This window comes from Ranitomeya imitator, chromosome 9 (assembly GCF_032444005.1).
Source record: "Ranitomeya imitator isolate aRanImi1 chromosome 9, aRanImi1.pri, whole genome shotgun sequence".
NCBI lineage: Eukaryota > Metazoa > Chordata > Amphibia > Anura > Dendrobatidae > Ranitomeya > Ranitomeya imitator.
In genome coordinates, this window is record NC_091290.1 from 114,545,395 (window position 1) to 114,567,312 (window position 21,918).

Here is a 21,918-nt window from a genome sequence, read left to right on the forward strand (position 1 = left end):
CGACCCGAGTATAAGCCGACCCCCCTAATTTTGCCACAAAAAACTGGGAAAACTTATTGACTCGAGTATAAGCCTAGGGTGGAAATGCAGCATTTACCGGTGAATTTCAAAAATAAAAATAGATCATTATTTCCCCATAGCTGTGCCATATAGTGCTCTGCACCGTTCATTTTGCCCCATATCTGTGCCCCATACTGTGCTCTGCACCGTTCATTTTGTCCCATAGCTGTGCCATATAGTGCTCTGCACCGTTCATTGTGCCCCAGAGCTGTGCCCATATACGGTGCTCTGCACCGTTCATTGTGCCCCAGAGCTGTGCCCATATACGGTGCTCTGCACCGTTCATTGTGCCCCAGAGCTGTGCCCATATACGGTGCTCTGCTCCGTTCATTGTGCCCCAGAGCTGTGCTCATATACGGTGCTCTGCACCGTTCATTGTGCCCCATAGCTGTGCCCATATACGGTGCTCTGCACCGTTCATTGTGCCCCCTAGATGCTCCACATAAATCTCTGCCGCCGCCGCTGCTGCAATAAAAAAAAAAAACACATACTCACCTCCCTTGATTGCAGCTCCCAGCGTCTCGTTCCGGCGCCTCCATCTTCCCGGCGTCTCTGCTCTGACTGATCAGGCAGAGGGCGCCGCGCACACTATATGCGTCATCGCGCCCTCTGACCTGAACAGTCAGAGCGCAGACGCCGGGAAGATGAGGCGCCGGCCGGGAAGATGGAGCGACGCCCGGCGGCTGGAACGCGGACAGGTGAATATGCTATACTTACCTAGTCCTGGCGATCCTCGCGCTGTCCCTCTGCCTGGTCTTCGGTGCTGCAGCTTCTTTCTCTATCAGCGGTCACCGGCACCGCTGATTAGAGGAATGAATAGGTGGCTCCGCCCCTATGGGAGGTGGAGCCGCCTATTCATTTTTTTAATGAGCGGTCCCACGTGACTGCTGAAGAGGGGAAGACACTGCAGCACAGAAGCCCGTGGGACGGCAGGGACAGCGCGAGGATCGCTGGGACTAGGTAAGTATACCTCAGCGCCCTCACCCCCTCACCCGCCGACCCTGCCACCCACCTTGACTCGAGTATAAGCCGAGAGGGGCACTTTCAGCCCAAAAATTTGGGCTGAAAATCTCGGCTTATACTCGAGTATATACGGTATATATAAAGAAAAATTGGGGCACCTACAGTTCATATTGCACCTATAGGAGATATTATGTCATCCCATTCTAAATCCATAGGCATTAGTATGCAGTTGGTTTACCCTCTTCAGTTATAACACTGCCCACTCTTCTGGGAAGACTTTCTACAAGAAACAAGTTATGTAAATTATCTCTTACCCCTTAGACCAGTCCAGATCCTCTCACCTAGCCTATTCAGATCTATTACTTTGCACTAATGAGGTGCAACATCCCAAAACACCATGTCTGCAAATTGAGATTCCGGTTTGGCTTCTTTCCTATTTGCCCATTGCAAGGCTCATTAAAGAGTTGAAATTGGCTTTTAGGATTGCTACTTTCTATAGGTGGCACTAGAGTTCTTGTCCACTTCCTCTCTGAGGAGACAATTTGCATATTTAGCTTTCCAGAGGAGCATGCATGGTTTATAAGTCTCATGACTCTGACATGCCAGACTTGGCTTGTCACACTCCAAAAGGAGAAATATTGCCACTTAAAACACAAGAAACTAGACATTTCCCCCATAAGTCAAGAAGAGGATTTGTAAGGTCAGACACTGATGTTGAGGAGAGGGCCTGGCTCACAATCTCCGTTCAAGTTCATCATAAAGGTATTTGATACAGTTGAGGTTAGGGCTCTTTGCACATCAGTCAAGTTCTTCCATGCAAAATTTCCAAATCACGGCTTTATAGACTTTGCCGTTGTGCACTGGGCACAGTCATGCTGGATCAGATAAGGGCGTTCCTCAAATTGCTCCCCAAAAGTTGTCAGCTACAATTGTCCAAAATGTCTTATATAGTGAAGCATTAAGATTTAACTTTACGGAAACCAAGGACCATTCAACCTCCACCAAACTCTACAGTTGGAACATTGCTGTCAGGCAAGTAATGATCTTTTAGAATTTGCCAAATTCAGTCTCTACTATCAAACAAATCAGACTCTTCCATCAGATTACCAGATAGAAAAGTGTGATGTATCACTCCACGAAACACTTGTACAATGTTTCTAAATACACTAACTACATAATTTACACCACTGAATCAATGCTTGGAATAGTGTTTTGTGATGTAAGGCTTTCATACAGTAGCTCAATCGTGGAAAATCATGTCATGAGACTCCTGACACAGTTTTTGTGGTGATCTCATGATGTCAATGTCAAATGAGGACTGGACTTATGTAGTTATTGAATCCACAGACAGTTGGCAACTCTCATATGCTATGAGACGACCCTGCTCTGAAACTTTCTGTGGTTTCCACTTAGTGGCTTAGTTGCCAAATTAATCAATTTTTCAATTACACCACTCATACACCTTGTTCAAAATTATTATGCAAATGATATTTTTCTCGGATTTTCCTAAATGGTCGGTGCAAATGACAGTCAGTCTAAGAAAAGTCATCACCCGTTAACGTATACATCAAATTTTATTGAATAAACCTCCCACTGATAACAGTATAATCTCCAAAATTATAGAATTTCTAAAAAATTTGATATGTTTTAAAGAACTGAAAATGCTCTTTTGTGGAATTTGCAGCATTAGGAGGTCACATTCACTGAACAAAAAAAGCTATTTAACTCCAAAACCTCCTAACAGGCCAAGTTACATGTTAACTTAGGACCCCTTCTTTGATATCACCTTCACAATTCTTGCATCCATTGAACTTGTGAGTTTTTGGAGAGTTTCTGCTTGTATTTCTTTGCACTAAGTCAGAATAGCCTCCCAGAGCTGCTCTTTTGATGTGAACTGCCTCCCACCCTCATAGATCTTTTGCTTGATGATACTCCACAGGTTCTCTATAGGGTTGAGGTCAGGGGAAGATGGTGGCCACGCCATAAGTTTATCTCCTTTTATGCCCATAGCAGCCAATGACTCAGAAGTATTCTTTGCAGTATGAGATGGTGCATTGTCATGCATGAAGATGATTTTGCTCCTGAAGGCACGTTTCTGCTTTATATACCATGGAAGGAAGTTGTCAGTCAAAAACTCTATATACTTTGCAGAGGTCATTTTCACACCTTCAGGAACCTTAAAGGGCCCTACCAGCTGTTTCCCCATGATTCCGGCCCAAAACATGAATCATCCACCTCCTTGCTGACATCGCAGCCTTATTTGGACATAGTGACCATCCACCGACCATCCACTAGATCCATCTGGACCATCCAAGGTTGCTCGGCCCTCATCAGTAAACAAGACTGCTTAAAAAGTAGTTTTCATGTATGTCTGGGCCCACTTCAACCGTTTCTGCTTGTGAACACTGTTTAGGGGTGGCCAAATAGCAGGTTTATGCACCACAGCAAGCCGTTGAAGGATCCTACACCTTGAGGTTCGAGGGACTCCAGAGGCACCAGCAGCTTCAAATAACTGTTTACTGCTTTGTAATGGTGTATTGGCAGCTGCTCTCTTAATCCAATGAATTTGTCTGGCAGAAACCTTCCTCATTATGCCATTATCTGCATGAACTCTGTCTGTGCTCTGTTTCAGTCACGAATCTCTTCACAGTATGATGATCACTTTATTTCTATGCCATAATATGATATAGAGAATCCTGGATTCACCAATTAAGGGGTATGTCCCAATACTTCTATCCATTTAGTGTGTATATAAATACTCTTATGTATTTACATCTGGGTCACATATGCCTGAGCTCAGCTTCGGATAAGGGTAACTAGTGACCAGGGTATAGCAGATCATTGACTGCCCCGAGGCCTGTGAAGTGGCCTGAATGATTTATCATTTAGTATAATGGACTGAATGGGTGCTTCATTGAGTATGGGTCAAAAAGAGATCTTAGGAGAGCGGTGGTGAGTGTGATATAATTCCTGAAAAGTTGGTGAAGTTACTAAAAATATGTGATTTTCAGTTGTTTTTGGTAGGTGATTTGGTGGAATGATGATACACTGACCTGGTGCTTCTGTACATTGACTAGCATGGAGTTCTACAGTGTTAAAGAGAACCTGTCAGCAGGATTTAGCCCAATGAAGCAAAGGCATGGCCATAAAGGCGCTGTGATGCTGATTCATATGATACCTGATGGAAAGGGATCAGCTCCATGGCTGATGAATACTTACCTTGTGAAGTTTTCAGAAAAATGACGTTATCTTTGCTTTTGTGTGCTTTGGGGAGGGACAAGGGGGCAGGGTCTTCTTCTGGTTTTCAGACCCCAACCAGCCTCCTCTGCTTCTTGCATAGGTCACTGATTATTCAGTGACCAGCCTCCTCTTTAAAATTATGAACAGCCACCATCATTGTGTGGGCAGTGTGTGCAGTGTGAGAAATCACAGAACTTTTGGGATCACGTAGTACAAGTATACATGGAACACTTATTTCATTGTAGAAGACTTTGTACTTAACAAATGATCATAAAATATAACTTTTATTGATTAGCTTAAGGATAAAAACAATTAATAGTAAATAACACCAAACACCACCATCACCATCAGAATAAAACAGAGAACTTTGCCTTGCTGCGAAGGTTGTCACCCTGTCAATAGCCATAAAGGTTGCCATGCTATTAATATCAACTCACATCTGTTTGCTTAGCATTTACTGGTTAATATAGAAAATGACATGTGGTTCCCCTATATTTGCTAAACAGGACAGCTGTGGGTTGATATTAACAGCTTAGGAAGGAACCATGGATACTGGCCCCCTCCCAGACTAAGAACATCACACTGACGTCTATCAATCAATCTATCTATCTATCTTTCCCATCCTGGTATATATTTATCCCTCTTCTTGATTTATATGTCCCCCAGCCTGGTATATATATATATATATATATATATATATATATATATATATATATAAATGCCCCTTCTTGGGCCATTTTCTGGTAAACATGTCCAACGTTCTGCCTCTGTATAAATAAAAACATATAAATAAAGAAAAAAGAACATTCTATTCACCTCACTCCGATTCCACCAGACACTGGCAGCTGACATTGACGTGCCTGCTATAGCAGCTCATGGCATTACTGCTATGCTGCACCAATGCCTTGCATGCTGACGTCAGCTGTCGACTTCTGATTTGTAGCGCAGGGAATACACACTGCCGACCATATACTTCAGTTGGATGTGCCTCATTTTGATTTTTTTCTTATTAATAAATTTACCAATTAGGTTAGTTCTATATTTTGATAGATCTGACTTTTATGGATGTGACTATACCAAATATGTTTTTATTTTCTGCAGCTGTCACAGGCATATAGCTGACATCAGCTGCACGTGGAGGTAGTAATGCTGCTGAGCCCATTCACACATGGCCACCCTAGCAGAGAACATATAATTACATACATATGCGCAAAGGCGTCAATGGACTTGATAACCCTGGCTAGGTCATCAATGTGAAGTTCATAACCCCACTGATCAGCTATTATTATATCTGGCTTCTGGATGTAAACCATGTTCATAGTCAGAAGAGCAGGACACTGTACACTGTTTAGTGAGTGTTTGACTACTGCAGCTTTAGAAGCAATTTGCAGGTTAACTCTTTAGAAGCAGCTATATCCTCCTCTTGTGGATTAACACTTTAGAAGCAGATCAACCGTTTAGATGCAGCTATGTCCTCTTTTAGCTGAGCTAAATAAAACACAAGGACATTTTACATGCTTCCTAAATTACAATATTTTGTATAAAAAAGTTCAGGCTGTTGTTGAGAGATAATGGTAATTTTTGTTGACTTTTTACTGGTTTGCTGCTAGTTGGGATGTGACAGCAGAGCAGAGGTTTAAGGTATATTGAGTATACATTTGAAATGTGAAGTGACATTTACAATGGAGAATGAAAGTTTGCTTTAATTCAACGCATTTGTTACTTTACTTGTGGTGAACTTGTGAGAAAATAGCTAAATCCTATTATTGTATTCTAAAATAATTTAGAAATAGAATTTTTACTCTGTATCCTGATCCGATCTAAACACAAGACTTAATCTAAGGTCATTCGAGTAAAGTAATTGTAAAATCTTAATCCCCTTAATACTAAGATAATGTAATTTTCTGATTTACTAATAATAAGAAAAGTCTTATGTCGTCATCTACTGTTACATTCTTTTTCCCAGAATTGATAGGTTCATTCTAAGGAGATTTCTAATTTGATATAAACAAGGGTTAATCACTATATAAGATGGTTTCTGCAACTTTCTAAGATTTTTTTGCAGTATGTACATTTTTTTTTATTGTGAGGGATACGATAAATTAGATTTTTAGTTTAACAGTGTCAGGATCATCTATTGACTTTAATCCTCTGGATGGTCCTGCTCCTACTTTACAGTGACGTTCTAAAACAGAGACAACCGAAGTCCCCATGGAGAAGGTGCAGATGGATAATGTTTGTTCCTTCTTGCTTTATATAGAGCGCTAAAGAAGTGCTGATGGCGCTTCCTCCTTCATAAACAGTGGTCATGTAATCACTGTGAATATGTCACGGGGGTATTGGGTAGACTAAAGCTGATTACCCAGGCCCCTGTGATATCCCTCAGACTAGGGAAAACCCTGTCTGTCCCTCTCCCAGAATTTACACTGATGGTGTGCTTGTCTGGGCCACCAGGCCTGACCCTGACTCCTGCTTCAGCCCTATGCTGAAGCCTCCACCCGCCACCCAGTGATAAGACCACACACCAACCTACACAGAAAGTACAGACAGGGAAAACTAAAAACGCACCTCGCCGCAGACACACAGGAAAACACTATAATGTGCACAGGGCAAAAATAAACACAAATATAGGAAGGAGAAATATGACAAAGGATAATACACCACCAGATACGATACTTCAACTCCTAGACCACCGCTCCAGACCGAGATCACCAGGCACAAGACACAAGCTATAATCAGCGACGCCCAAAGTCCAGAATGACTATTTAAAGGCCACGGGCGTGACCCAGCCTCCAACCAGATTACCAGCCAGATTAACCCTGGATAACCTGGATAAAATCTAGCCGGCGCCACTGAACGTATAGTGGACAAATGTGGAATTACCACCGTCTGTCGGACGTCCTAGTGTGAACAGCGTCCGACATGACAGAATAGGGAGTGAGTAGGAGCTGCTCAGTCATAGGAGACCCAGACAGTTCTGTAGTACAGCCAGGAGCCTGCATTTCCCTTGTAACTGGGGATAATATTTCATCCCCAGTTTCATGGGAAATAAGCTGAAAATTAAAATATAAATTTTTTTTTTTCGTTGTTTAAATAATGTTTTTTGGTTTGTTTGATTGTTTTTAGGAGGGGAGCTTAAAATGTAAAATAAAAGAAAAAAAAAGATAGAAAATTAATTAATTAAAAGATGCCTGTCGTTGTCACTCCAAATCGCTAGTACTATTCCCACCCGTGCTTTAAGAAATAAAAAATAAACATGCCATATTAATATGCATATATTTGTTACAGGGAACAATTGTTTAAATTTATTTTAGTTATTCTAGGTGGTCATAAAACATAAAGCTAAATTTTTTTTAGAAAAACATACATTTCCACCGATATTGCCTGATATCAGCAAAAAAAAAAAAAAAAAGAATATGACAGTGGCATAAAAATAAAGCTCCATGTATGACAAAAAAAATCAGAATTAGAATTTTTTACAGCTTTTAACCATTTGTATAGAAAAAATAAATAAATAAAAAATTCCTGATCAGGAAGGAGGGTAAGTGGCATGTTCTTGAATTGGTTAGTGTAGTAGCATTATAACACAACAGATAACGTCTTGAAATCACTTAGGTTGGAATGATATATTGTATATGTACATACATCTACCTTGCACTGTTATAAAACCTTGCCCTGGAGCATTGCTATCGGATAAAAATCCCTTCTCTTGTTTGGTCCCTCTAACAGTTTGACTGTACGGTAGAGCTACCATCAATCATATCATTTTCCTAGAAATATTACATCCTAAAGATGAGAAAGTATGCCAGGATCTTTTGATGTTACTGTAATTTTATTATCCAAAGGTGAAATTCACTTCTTGGAGACAGCTACACACTGGGGCATATAAAAAATGGATATTTTTGTCTACTAATTGTTTGACAGGTACAAAATGCACTACATGTGTCTAGGATGGAAAGTTGGATTACAATAAGGCATAGCAAAATCATTCTATGACATCAAGGTCAAATGTAAAATATATTATTTAGTGGCAGATTTACTAATCCTAATTTTTAGACAGTGTATACTTAGACTATAGAAGTAGGCTGTCTACCTATGCTCTAATATTATCCCAATGCCTAGCACTGCTTGATGCATTTTGTGGATTTATACTGTATAGTTTAAGCTTATACCAACTATTGGTTGCGTTAGTTTGCACCAACATTTTGCCACATTTCAAGCCACACCCTATTAGAAGAAACCCACACCCCTTTAAGCTAGGTCACACCCCTTGTCGAGTAAGACATAAGAATAAGCAACTGTTTTTTTGTTAATTAAGCCAGAATTCTAGTTTAATATTGGGTAATAGTTGTATACCATTGACTAGAAATGAGAGGGTCACTTAGCGCAACTGCGATCCATAGTCAAGGTCAGTGATCTCTGGTGGTGGACAGAAATTGCTCATATTTCCTTACCCTAAGGTATCATAGACTTTGCTTATGTTTAGGCAGGCTGTCGAGACATAGTAACATAGTTATTAAGGTTGAAGGAAAACATTAAGTCCATCTAGTTCAACCCATAGCCTAACCTAACATGCCCTAACGTGTTGATCCAGAGGAAGGCAAAAAAAACCATGTCGCAAAGAGTAAGCTCCACATTGGTGAAAAAAATTCCTTCCCGACTCCACATACGGCAATCAGACTAATTCTCTGGATCAAAGCCCTATCAAGGAATCTAGTGTATATAACCTGTAACAGTATACTTTTCCAGAAAGGCATCCAGTCCCCTCCTAAATGTAAGTAATGAGTCACTCATTACATCATACGGCAGAGAGTTCCATAGTCTCACTGCTCTGATGTCACCTCTGCGCCACACAGATGACGTTATACCAGGCTGGTGAACCAAAAGCTGCGCGGAGGAACCCGGAAGCACAGAAAACTTGTGCAGCTCCTATCTATGGCCAGAAATCACTGAAATGGACAATGGATAGGGGCTACTTAAGGAAATACACTCATCTTTACACGTTACAATTGAATACATGCAGCACTAGAGATATTTAATGGTCCTTGGATCTTGGGTTCAACAACATGATTCACGTCTAAGATATTTTTAGCTACTGCCATAGTCATTGATGATTTGTCTAAGTCCCAATAAATGACAATATATTATTATTTTTTCTACATGTTTACCATCTGAGTTAAATAATTGTATATTCTGACTTAATAGACTTTTGCGGATGCGGAAATACCAAATATGTTTCCTTCTTTTAAATTTGTATTGGGACAAGAGGGTTAATTCAAATATTTATTTTGTTTTTGTTTTAATATTCTTAAACTTTCTTTTATTACTTTCGTTTTTCATTTTTTATGCCACTTAAGGAATTTTAACCTGTAATCATTTGGTAGCTTGTGCTATATATTGCAGTACCAAGGTATTACAATATACCGTGAAATTTACAATCTCATACAGGTCACCGACAAAGACTTGATGGGGGCCTATCACAGGCCCCTAACTGCCATGGTAGCCCACTGCTAAAAGGGCTATGGGTACTTGAATTAATGTGCTACTGGTATTGTGACCATCACTTTCACTGTCAGAGATTGATAATGGGTGTTTAAAGAGTGAGCCAGCAGCAATCAGAGCTAGCTCCAATCACTGCTGTTAGAGGCAAAATTGATCATTGTATAGCACAGCTGACATCCACTGGTACATATAACCCCAATTTAAAAAAAATGGAATGCTCTGTAAAGTGTAAAGAAAACAAGAATGCAATGATATGGAAATCTCTTATAGCCATATTTTATTCTCAACAGACTATAGGACACAGATCTCAAGATGAATGTTCAACAATTTTTTAATTTACTCGAAAAAAAAATAATTCATTTAAAAATTGATGGTAGCAAGTAACATATCTCAAGAAGTTGATCCCGGGCCATGTCTATGAATTTTTTTGCATCCCCTCTTTTTATTACAGCCGTCTGTAAATATCTGGGAAAAGAAAGGGGACAATTACTGGAGTTTTGGGAGAGGAATGTGGTGCCATTTTTGTCTGATTTTGATTCATCTGATAACAAAACGGTTTTCCATTTTGCTTCAGTCCATTTCAAATGATCTTTGAACCAGAGAAGATGGCAGCGTTTCTGGTTTGTTTTGATTTATGGCTTCTTGTTAGCATGATAGAGCTTTAACTTACATTTGTGGATTGCACGATGAGCTAAGTTCACAGACTGATTTCTGGAAGTAGATTTGCATGACTAAATCATGCTTGTTTGTAATGTAGTGTCTTTTGAGGGCCCATAAATCATGAACATCCAATATTGACGGTCAGCCTTGATCCATGTGCACATGGATTACTCTGGAATTTATGAATCTTTAGATGAAGTTATATACTGTAGATGGTGGGATATTCAAAGTCTTCCCAGCTTTATGTTGAGGAACGTTTTCCTGAAATTATTCTTCAAATTTTAGATGCACTTGTTGATGGAAATGTGAATTTCTGACCATCTTTGCTTTGGAGAGACTCTGCCTCTCTAAAATTCTCTTTTAATACATATACAATTAAGTCACTTAGTTAGAAACTAACCATCTAGCTGTTCTGCATTAGTACCAATTATTTCCAGCCTTTTTTAACTCCTTAGTGATCACCAATACTTCTTTTTACTGACTTGTGATAACAGAGAGTAAGGGTACCGTCACACAGATGCATTTTGATCGCTACGACGGCGCGATTCGTGACGTTCCAGCGATATATCCGTGACGTTCCAGCGATCTCGCTGTGTCTGACACGCTCCTGCGATCAGGGACCCCGCTGAGAATTGTACGTCGTAGCAGATCGTTTGAAACTTTCTTTCGTCGTCTAGTGTCCCGCTGTGGCGGCATGATCGCATGGTGTAACAAAGGTGTGCACGATATTGTATACGATGTGCGCATAGTAACCAACGGCTTCTACATCACACATACGTCATGAAATTATCGCTCCAGCGTCGTACATTGCAAAGTGTGACAGCAGTCTACGACGCTGAAGCGATATTGTTACAATGCTGGAGCATCACGGATCGTACCGTCGTAGCGATCAAAATGCCACTGTGTGACGGTACCCTTACATCCCCTGACGGATAACAATCTAGCAGATATTATCTGTACACTATAGCTGACAACTTGTTGCATCAGCCACAATCAGTGTTGGCACCAACAATAGCTCTTAAATCCCTTAAATAATGACTACAGCAACTAGATGGTTAACAGAGAGTGAGGACTTCCCCTTCAACCCTATCCCCTTTAACTCCTCACCTTGAGATCTTCATCTTGTGGTCCTGTTGTTTGCGATGGCAGTTGACTGTCAAATAACGACCTTAGAGTCTGTAGGTTATAGCGGCCTGTTCAGAAGGTAACATTTAGATTGTAAAAATAAACTTTTTTATTCCTGTCACTTTGTATTAATTCCTGAAAAGGAACTGAAGGGTTAATAAAGTACCTGAAGCAATTTTGAATATGTTGAAGGGTGCGGTTTATAAAATGGTATTACTTTTGGGGGGGTTCCAATATGTAGATCCCAGAACGTTACTTCAAAACTTAATAGGTCTCTAAAAGAACAAGTTTTGCAAATCTCCTTTACAAAGAAATAATACTGCTACATTTTTAAACCTAAAATTCTAACAAAATAAAGCAACATTTTACAAATGGTGCTGATGTAAAGTAAAAATGGGAGAAATTTTATTTCTTAATATTTTTGTGTGGTATGACTATCTGGATTAAAGGGATAATCACTTAAAGTTTGAAAATTGCTATTTTTTTTTAAACATTTTTGTAAAGTTTCATGACCACATCAAAGTTATACCATGATGTGGTCTTATGGCATCTTGCAGATGGATATCCTTTTATCGCATTCTACATTTTATTTACACTATGTTACTAAAAGACTCTAGTAGCTGAATGATTCAAGATTGTTCAATAAAAACTTATTACAATTTTTTTTTAGCCAAAATTGCATGCATTTGAGTGAAACTAAAATTTCCCACACAGAAGTCCATATTCCTTAAGCCTTGACAGTGCTCCAATTAGAGCCTATTACTCTTTTAATGCAGGAATGCACAACCTTTTCTGATCTGAAGGCCACATTGTGAGATCACATCAGTTCCATTGGCCTCAATAAATCTTAAAATGTTGACCTGGGACATTTCCAAAATAGTTTAATTAAAAGCCATATATGTCAGATATATATACAAGTTAAGGGACTCCCACCTATCACAAAATTAGGAATCACCTTTCTCCCTGTTTGCATTGCAGAAAGGAAGAGACCATGCATGGTGCTCCCTAACTGGAATTAAATGGAAGCAAAGCTTGGTGATAGACCTGTCAATCAACTGGTACAGCACTGGGAATGCCAGTTGTGTGAGTGTCGTACTGTGAAGGAGAAAATGGCTAATGAAATCAGTTATTAAACCTTATATAAGTCAGTTCAGATATGGTGTAGCAAGATGGCGATTGTGTCTTTAAAGATATCTTGGAGATCCTTGAAACTGTCTTGGAAGGAACTTTTGGAATGTGAAGACGTCGCTGGGTATTGGACAATCAACTGAATACCATATATGGAAGTGAAGTTGAAAATGAAGTTGGAATGAACCAATCAGAGTGACACTAGCTGTACAGAAGTTGTGTGACCTCCCCCATTACCTGTTTTTAGCATCATCCTTTGTTCAGAATAAAGCAGTTGGGGAACAACTTTCGCTGAGAGTGGCTCTGTGTATCGTCTTTGTGTATATGATGCATTCTTGGCCTCTAAGCTAGCACTCAGCTTATATTTGGTCAGGTACAAGCAATCATATTGATCTCACTTTAAGAGATCACCCTCACAGTACGAGTCTTATCTCTACCTGAGGTCACCAGCAAGACATTTAAAAAGAACCTGTTATATAACAATCTGCATAAACTTGAGATATGGGCATAATAATTCATATGTGCATTTTCCTTGGTGCGCACTATGGCACACCTCTATTCTCTGGCAAGGAACGTATGCGTCAGAAGCCAACAGAGACAGACAACCATGTCCATGACTAGATGTTTGGGATCCAGACAAAATAGATTCACGGGCCATATGCGGTCTCTGTTCTACAAGTTGCACATCCCTGCTCTGAACAATTTGCTTATGCTTTGCATTTAAAGGGTTGTCTGGTCAAAACCAACAAGTCTGCAGTCGCTCTGTGTGACTGCAGACTTATGAATCCCCCCAGCATTGCTCACTACGGGGATTCACCGGTTTCACACCCGGAAACGAAGGGTTTCTATGAGTTATACATACCCCCACCAGTGGACACGGCCTCACTCTCATCTTTATAGTGTGACTGCAGACTTACCAGTTTTGATACAACACCCTTCAATATTTTGTTACACTAAATAAGTCATCTGACAAATGACTAAGGGGAAATATTTAAATATGCGATATCCAGTCATTTGAGCTTCGTCATAGAAGACCTTAAAGATATATTTTTATATGTACAGCAGGATATCTCATGAGATATTTAGTATTATAGACAGTGCAAACCATATATATGTATCTATTCCAAGCCAGGTGCAGACAATATTACATTTTGATTTCTCTTTTGCAATAAGCGAAAAAAAATCATTTTTAGGCCTTATGGGAAAATTTTGATTGATCTGTACCTTTTACAGCATTAATTTGTGGTTATGAAATTTTGGTGCCCTGAGAATCCTGTTCAGTTTTTTCCCCCTTAGCGATGAAGAATGAAGACAGGTGGAAAAAGTAAATAAACCTAATTTGTAAGCTGCACTTTAGCTGAAGATGTGGCAGAATTTCAGATAAGAGAGAGTGCACAGGATCAGTTTAATGACAAAATGAGCCAACAGCTAAATTAAATATTGGAACCTAATCAAATACATATTTTTTTGTGATTTTCTGTAGAGTTTGGGGTTTGTGATGTTTAGTTCATAATACATCATCGCCAGGATTCTATATCTACACATCAAATAAGAAATTAAATATTGTGGCTTGCTGCTCTCTATTGTGTTATAATTGACCTTTTAGAAATCTGCATTTGATTTATTTTGCATATGTTGAAGAAGAGTGTTGCATCTCTCTACCATAAAGCAAAGTTTTCAGAGTTTTTAAAATGACAGCAGTTAACCATTGCAACCCTATAATCTGGTTAGATCCATCACAAGGGCTACTGTGCAACAAATTGTTGAAAAAGTTTATGATGGCCATGATACAAAAGTTTTAGAACAAAGTGCAATGCTTGTTGCATATTGGGTGTGTAGCCACTCAACGATCCATCAAGTTTTCCACCAAGCTTGTATATAGTTTGATCTTTTCAGTAGTAACATGTGGATGCGAAACCTGTACGATAAAGAAACATTACAGAAGAAGATTTGATGCCTTCAAAATGTGGTGCTGCAGAAGGATGTTCTCAATACCATGGATGGCAAGAAGAACAAACAAATCAATTTTGAAACAAATAAAGCAAGACATGTCAATGGAAGAAAGGATCAACAAGATATGACTTGGCTACTTTGAACGCATCATACGAAGACAGCAATCACTGGGGAAGGACATTATGGAAAGGAAACTAGAAGCAACAAGGCGAAGAGGAAGACCAGCAACCCAATGGCTTGATACTATCAAGTAAACAATGTATAAATTCCCTGGTGGACTGAAGAAGGCTTCCACAAGAACGATCTTCTTACTGAACGTTCGTCCATCAAGTTGCCATGGCTCAAGATCAAGCCATTAAAAAAAAGCCACACAACAATCAGAGTGCCTATTTGTATTTCAGTAGACCACCAAACGTGTCTACAATAGGTTCATGGGCATTGGAAAATGGCACCGGGATGCTTTGACAAATGGCATAGGAATGGTGGGAGAGAGAGTGCGATATGCTGGTCAAGTTTTTGCTGGAAAACAAGGGACTAAGGGTTTCCTGTAGATGTTACTTTAACATTACCATCTACCTACATGTTGTCTCACCTGTCATGCGCATCTTATTGTTGTTGCATAAAGTGGTAGTCAACGCCTCGGGCCATTCACGTCATGATGTCAGGATATCATAACGTGTTGGCCAAGGCCTTCGTAAGAGAGAAATTGCCCTCACAGAAAGAAGAAAGACAAAAAAGAGGACATCAGCTTCCATGGAGAGACAAGAGGTGGAATCAGTCACCAGAAAGCTAGGTGGGGGCCCGCAATAGCAGCATAGGTGAGCAGCAAGGTGACTATAGCCTTTTTTATTTAAACCCCTTTACTGGCTGTCTATTATTTACAAAAAAAATAGGTGGCCGGCCTAATTTTGCAGGATTTAATTTTTGTATCATTTGAGGCAAATTCGATTTGCGTTGAACTAATCCACTTGTCTCTAATATATAAAGTTGTAAAAAAAATATTCAACCCCCAAATTAGTTTTTTTTTTTTACACAATATACAAACTTTCTGCTTTTTGCAATAAACCGATGATTCAATAATATTTGAAATAGCTCAACACTATTAATGTAACAAGTGTTTTTTTTCAAAATTTACAATATCTAGTTTTAATGACTACTGCAGTCTCAGAATATTTCAATTTCCCAAATTGAGTTCCTAAGAATGAGGGAATACAGTGAAATTTTTTTCAGGTTTTTTACGTAATTTAATTTGAAAAAAGGAACAGTAGTTTCTGTCCTATATAGTGAACAGGCTATTGATTTGTTGACTGTGATGTTTGCATGTTAGAAATATGGCTAAATCAAGAGAGTTTTTAAAAAGTAAAAAAAAGAAATTATTATTTAGCACGAATAAGGAAAATGATCCAAATAGATACAAAGGCATTGAATTTTCCTAGAGACATATGTATGCTTAGTCTGCAATATCAACATTAAAATACACTGGTTAAACTTACTGGACATGGCAGAAAGAGAAATCTGTCATCGGCTGCTACCAGATTCCTGAAGAGATGGGTGGTCAAAACCCCTAAATATCTTTAATAGCTTTTATAAGATTGCAATTTTTTTTTAAATCTATGGATCAGTGGTATGTCTGAAGAAGAAAGAAGGAAGCATGGCTAGAAAGAACACTCTGCCTACAGTGAAGAATGACGGTGGCTCAATGATGCTCTGAGGCTGCTTTGCTTTCTCTAGCACTGGAAACCTGCAGTGTGTGGAGTTGGATTCAATCAGGTGTTGCTATGAAAAAATGTCATGCCTTTTTTGTGAAAGCTGAAGCTTGGTTGTCATTGGATAACTTTCAACAGGAAAATGATCCCAAACAAAACTCAGAGTCTCCAGGGTTTGGTGTCAGACTAAGTCCTGGAATAAGTGGGCATGGCAGTCTCAGTTGCCTTAGTTAAGCCCAATGGAAAATCTTTGGTGGAATTTGAAGAAAACAGTTTTAGCATACAGACCCAAGAATATTAGTAAACTGAAGGTCATTGCCCATGAGAAGTGGGCTAATATCCCTCAGGAACAATGCCAGAAGCTGGTGTCTGGCTATGCATCACATACTGCAGTAGGTCATGACACTCAAATGTGCTCTACTTGTACTAAAGACACTTGTAATGAAAGAGTCAAATAATTATGAGACTGCAGTAGTTGTGAAAAGTGGCATTTTGTAAAGAATTTTATAAAACCATATATATATATATATATATATATATGTACAGTGGGGCAAAAAAATATTTAGTCAGTCAGCAATAGTGCAAGTTCCACCACTTAAAAAGATGAGAGGCGTCTGTAATTTACATCATAGGTAGACCTCAACTATGGGAGACAAACTGAGAACAAAAAATCCAGAAAATCACATTGTCTGTTTTTTTAACAATTTATTTGCATATTATGGTGGAAAATAAGTAATTGGTCAGAAACAAACAATCAAGATTTCTGGCTCTCACAGACCTGTAACTTCTTCTTTAAGAGTCTCCTCTTTCCTCCACTCATTACCTGTAGTAATGGCACCTGTTTAAACTTGTTATCAGTATAAAAAGACACCTGTGCACACCCTCAAACAGTCTGACTCCAAACTCCACTATGGTAAAGACCAAAGAGCTGTCAAAGGACACCAGAAACAAAATTGTAGCCCTGCACCAGGCTGGGAAGACTGAATCTGCAATAGCCAACCAGCTTGGAGTGAAGAAATCAACAGTGGGAGCAATAATTAGAAAATGGAAGACATACAAGACCACTGATAATCTCCCTCGATCTGGGGTTCCACGCAAAATCCCACCCCGTGGGGTCAGAATGATCACAAGAACGGTGAGCAAAAATCCCAGAACCACGCGGGGGGACCTAGTGAATGAACTGCAGAGAGCTGGGACCAATGTAACAAGGCCTACCATAAGTAACACACTACGCCACCATGGACTCAGATCCTGCAGTGCCAGACGTGTCCCACTGCTTAAGCCAGTACATGTCTGGGCCCGTCTGAAATTTGCTAGAGAGCATTTGGATGATCCAGAGGAGTTTTGGGAGAATGTCCTATGGTCTGATGAAACCAAACTGGAACTGTTTGGTAGAAACACAACTTGTCGTGTTTGGAGGAAAAAGAATACTGAGTTGCATCCATCAAACATCATACCTACTGTAAAGCATGGTGGTGGAAACATCATGCTTTGGGGCTGTTTCTCTGCAAAGGGGCCAGGACGACTGATCCGGGTACATGAAAGAATGAATGGGGCCATGTATCGTGAGATTTTGAGTGCAAACCTCCTTCCATCAGCAAGGGCATTGAAGATGAAACGTGGCTGGGTCTTTCAACATGACAATGATCCAAAGCACACCGCCAGGGCAACGAAGGAGTGGCTTCGTAAGAAGCATTTCAAGGTCCTGGAGTGGCCTAGCCAGTCTCCAGATCTCAACCCTATAGAAAACCTTTGGAGGGAGTTGAAAGTCCGTGTTGCCAAGCGAAAAGCCAAAAACATCACTGCTCTAGAGGAGATCTGCATGGAGGAATGGGCCAACATACCAACAACAGTGTGTGGCAACCTTGTGAAGACTTACAGAAAACGTTTGACCTCTGTCATTGCCAACAAAGCATATATTACAAAGTATTGAGATGAAATTTTGTTTCTGACCAAATATTTATTTTCCACCATAATATGCAAATAAATTGTTAGAAAAACAGACAATGTGATTTTCTGGATTTTTTTTTCTCAGTTTGTCTCCCATAGTTGAGGTCTACCTATGATGTAAATTACAGACGCCTCTCATCTTTTTAAGTGGTGGAACTTGCGCTATTGCTGACTGACTAAATACTTTTTTGCCCCACTGTATATATTGGGCACAAGCATTATATTGAAAGGCTTTCCAGACTGTTGTAAATCGTATTGCTTATAATAATCTGTACATGTGTATTTCACCTTTTTTATTGAATAATACTTGACATCTCTTTAGGGGTAGTGTATATTAATAAGTATTTCAGATATGCAGCACATTTAACTGGGGCTATTGTTATCATACTGGTCATATAGGTTTTCTTTGAGTGTCAGATTTTAGCCTTACAAACAGGTCCTGGTATAATATAAGCATTTTTAATTTTTTTTTCCTAGCTGATGGTGTTTGTTATGTAATAAAGATTTATCTTGTTGAAATTTATAAAGTGCAACTGACCTTTTGACTTCCTTTTGCCTTAATCCACCTTGTTATCTTTCTTAAATATTGGTACCACATCATCCTCCAATACCGTGGGTCTGACTCTTAAGAGAGAGTCTAAGAAAATGAGATAAAGTGTTTGTCAATGACTAAGCTCAACTCTCTCAATATCCATGGATGATTGCCATCTGGCCAGGGGATTTGTCAATATTTAATTTTCTCAGATGCAGCCATACTTCTTCCAGTGTTAAATCAGCTATACTGGGTGTTATACTTTGATTTCTGTCATGTTGAATGATCCCTGGAACTGTCATTTCATTGGTGAAGTATATGAAAAGTTCCTGCTTAATATCTCAACATTTTCTTTGTTCTCATAATTATATTGCTATGATGATCTTTTAACCCCTTAATCCCATATGACGTACTATCCCGTCACGGACCGCTCCCGGCACATTAACCCCGGCACACCGCGATCAAACATGATCGCAGTGTGCCGGCAGTACAGGGAAGCATCGCACAGGGAGGGGGCTCCCTGCGGGCTTCCCTGAGAGGATCGGTACAAGGTGATGTGCTCACCTTGTACCGAGCGTCTTCTCCCTGCAGGCCCCGGATCCAAAATGGCCACGGGGCTGCATCCGGGTCCTGCAGGGAGTACTTCCGGGTCAGGAGCAGGCTGCAGCTGCAGCTCTGTAAGCCTGCAGCGATGAGTGAGATCGCCGATCTTACAGAATGCTGTGCAAACTGTAAGATCGGCGACCTGTGATGTCCCTTCCTGGGACAAAGTAAAAAAAAAAATTTCCACATGTGTAAAAAAAAAATTAAAAAAAAAAATTACTAAATAAATAAATAATAATAAAAAAAAAATATTCCCATAAATATATTTCTTTATTTAAAAAAACAAAACAAAACAATACAAGTACACATATTTAGTATCGCTGGGTCCGTAACGACCCCACCTATAAAGCTGTCCCACTAGTTAACCCCTTCAGTGAACACCGTAAGAAAAAAAAAAAAACGAGCCAAAAAACAACGCTTTATTATCATACCGCCAAACAAAAAGTAGAATAACACGCGATCAAAAAGACGGATGTAAATAACCATGATACCGCTGAAAACGTCATCTTGTCCCACAAAAAACGAGCCACGACAAAGCATAATAAGCAAAAAAATAAAAAAATTATAGTCCTGAGAATAAAGCGATGCCAAAATAATTATTTTTCTATAAAATAGCTTTTATCGTATAAAAGCGCCCAAACATAAAAAAATGATATAAATGAGATATCGCTGTAATCGTACTGACCCGACGAATAAAACTGCTTTATCAATTTTACCAAACGCGGAACGGTATAAACGCCTCCCCCAAAAGAAATTCATGAATAGCTGGTTTTTGGTCATTCTGCCTCACAAAAATCGGAATAAAAAGTGATCAAAAACTGTCAGGTGTCCAAAAATGTTACCAATAAAAACGTCAACTCGTCCTGCAAAAAACAAGACCTCAGATGACTCTGTGGACCAAAATATGGAAAAATTATAGGTCTCAAAATGTGGAGACGCAAAAACTTTTTTGCTATAAAAAAAGCGTCTTTTAGTGTGTGACAGCTGCCAATTAGAGTTGAGCGACCTTGACCTTTTTAGAGTCGAGCCGGGTTTTGCGAAACCCGACTATGTCCAAAGTCGGGTCGAGTGAAATCGGCCGATTATGACGTAAAGTCGGGATCGACCGAAACACGAAACCCAATGCAAGTCAATGGGGCAGCATAGTCGGCAGTGAGTGGGGGCCAGGAAAACACCTAGAGTGGCCATTTTAATGTCAAAACCATCCATTCTTCTTAATGAAGCTTGTCAAGCGTAATTTACCTTATAATAATTGGAAGGCATTTGAAATTGGGGGTCATTTGGCTAAAGTTGTGGGGGGTAGGGCTGGTTCAAGTAATTAGTGGGCCCAGGAAATCTGGACCACGTCACGGCAGTGGAGCAGGGAGAGGTAAGTATTTCAACTTTGCAAGTGCTGTGAACCTGAGCAAGCAGGGGGGGCCCACTCGTTGGCATTGGCACTGGCACAGGGCCCCTCAAAGTACAGCGGTGTGTTTGCACGGCGGGGGCGCCTCCCACCGGCAGCAACACTTTTGCGTACTATGAGAGGCCCTGTGCCAGTGACGTCGCCAACTAGTATTCCTCCCCCCACCTGATGAAGGAACCTGCACTTTCATCTGCACCTTCCTCTTTGTCCCCGTGTAAGGTGGTATGGTATGCGGGAAGAGCAACCTGACTTTCAGCAGGGTCACAATGTTGTTGTGTAGCGTGCACGGGGAATGTTGCGTTATGGGTCAATGTACCAGCAGACTCATCTATCACTGGCTGGGCAATGGGCACGATGAAGTGGAAACACAGATATAGGCCCAAAGAAGAAAGTGGGCTAAATGCAGTTCAAAATTGGTAACACAGGAATAACCAGGGGGCATTGCAGTGGAGGACAACTGGAATGAGAGGCTGACACAGAGAGTAGGGCCAAATCAGTAAGTAGTCGAAATGCAGTTCAAAATTGGCAACCGTAGTAAACAGGCGGCACAGCTTTGTTCAGTGGAGGAGAACAGCAAGGAGTGGCAGACACCGATAGTAGGCCCCAAACCAACTAGTACGCCAAATGCAGTTGTTCCATTTAACCACAATTTAATGAGAGCCTGAAGATAGAAGCTCAGGAAAGGCAACCTGGGGAACACCTTGGAGTGTAACACACCATCTCTCTCCACCCCATACCCATTTTGTATGGCCTAATGCAGTGTACTTTTCTACAACTACTAAACGAGAGTCGGAAGACCGAAGCAATGGCAAGGAAACCTGGGGAACACCTTAGAGTGTAACACACCCTCTCTCTACACCCCATACCCAATTTGAAGGCCTAATGCAGTGTAGTTTCCAAGAACTACTAAACGAGAGCCGGAAGATCGAAGCTCAGGAAAGGCAACCTGGGGAACACCTTGGAGTGTAACACACCCTCTCGCTACACCCCATACCCAATTTGAAGGCCTAATGCAGCGTAGTTTCCAACAACTACTAAACGAGAGCCGGAAGATCGAAGCTCAGGAAAGGCAACCTGGGGAACACCTTGGA